Genomic DNA, 1,692 nt, shown 5'->3' with positions numbered 1-1,692 from the left:
GAACACTGGAGTGGGTTGCCATTTCCTTCTCCAATGCATGAAAGAGAAAAGTGAAAGTGAAGTCGCTCAGTCGTGTCCGACTCCTCGAGACCCATGGACTGCAGCCCACCAGGCCCTTCCATCCATGGGATTTTCCAGACAAGAGTACTGGAGTGGGTGCCATTGCCTTCTAAGCTTTAAACCATAGGAAATATTAATGTTCATCTTGAAAATACACAGGAAATTAAACACTCATTTTGAAACTCTGTATTTGAAGTACAAGGTGGTATCATAGGATCTTTTCAGGGACTGATGAAGAGAATTAAAACTATCTTTCACATTGTGCTATGTCTTAAAGAAATACATTTCATTTTTACAAAAGTTCTGCATGAGAAATAACTTTATTATATTTTTAAATGTCAAAAAGCAATACACTGGAGAAACAGGAATGGAAGTAGAAGCAGCAGACTGGGAAAATAATATATTAACTGTCAGGTGGCATGTTAAGAGACTATAAAGACCAACCATAGTTATACAGACTTTAAGGAACTTCAGGAATTAACCAAACTGCCCTTTAAAGTTGACCAAAAAATTATTTATTGGCAGAAAAGACTGCTTTATAGACCATGTCTTTGAAGGCTTGTTTCACTTGCTGGTTTCTCAGGGTGTAGATGAAGGGATTCAGCATGGGGGCCACAGAGGTATTGAGAATAGCTACTCCTTTTGTCAATAATGCCTTTTCTTTGGCCGAGGGATTAGCATACATGAATATACAGCTTCCATAGGAGATGGAGATGACAATCATGTGAGAGGAACAAGTGGAGAAGGCCTTTTTTCTCTGACTGGCAGATGGGATTCTCAGAATAGTCCTGATAATGTACATATATGACAAAATCACCAAGGCCAAAGTGAATAGCAAGGTAACCAAAGCAAAGTAAAAACCAATTATTTCTAGGAACCATGTATCTGAACAAGACAATTGTAAAAGGGGGAAATAGTCACAGGCAAAGTGATCAATGACATTGGAAGCACAGTAATCCAGTTGGAGGAGAAGCATAAGGGGTGGGAAAATGGTCAGAAACCCACTGAGCCAAGCACAGAGCACAAGCAAGGCTGCAGAGTTTCCTGCTCATGATGGTTGTGTAATGCAGGGACTTGCAGATGGCAACATAGCAGTCATAGGACATGGCGGTTAGAATGTAAAATTCAGTCACCCCCATGAAAATAGAGAAAAATAGTTGGGCTGCACAATTATTCTAGGAAATAGTCTTATCTTTGGTAATAATTGCCCCAGAAATCTACTGCACACAGTAGTAAAGGAGATTTCTGAGAAAGAGAAGTTTCGGAGGAAGAAATAAGATCGGAGTCCACCCAGGTTAGGGTGATGATGGTCAGGTTTCCAGTGACACTTAATACATATGTGATTAATAAAAAGAGGAAAATCACAATCTGAAGCTCAGGATCATCAGAAAGGCCTAGAAGAACAAACTCTGTAATCACTGTGTGGTTCATTTCTTTCTCTTTTTCCCTCCTTTTTTCTTCTTTTAAATATATTTAGATAGAAAGTGTATTAAAAGAAAGAGATGAAAAATATAATTCATTATGATCAATATCGTCATCAATTCTAAAGCATTCTATCTAATTCATGCCCATATTGTTTTCTTTTAATACCTTATTTACATTTTTTCTTAAAACGTATTTGTAGGTCATGTT

At 37.9% G+C, this 1,692-nt stretch overlaps 1 pseudogene; it reads right to left on the bottom strand.

Annotated features, from left to right (window-relative positions):
• Positions 1 to 571: 571 nt before the first annotated feature.
• Positions 572 to 1,491, bottom strand: LOC129641545 (olfactory receptor 6C3-like; annotated as a pseudogene).
• Between the last annotated feature and the right edge of the window lie 201 nt (positions 1,492 to 1,692).

Source organism: Bubalus kerabau, chromosome 1 (assembly GCF_029407905.1).
Source record: "Bubalus kerabau isolate K-KA32 ecotype Philippines breed swamp buffalo chromosome 1, PCC_UOA_SB_1v2, whole genome shotgun sequence".
Classification (NCBI taxonomy): domain Eukaryota; kingdom Metazoa; phylum Chordata; class Mammalia; order Artiodactyla; family Bovidae; genus Bubalus; species Bubalus kerabau.
This window is presented reverse-complemented; position numbering and strand designations above follow the sequence as displayed.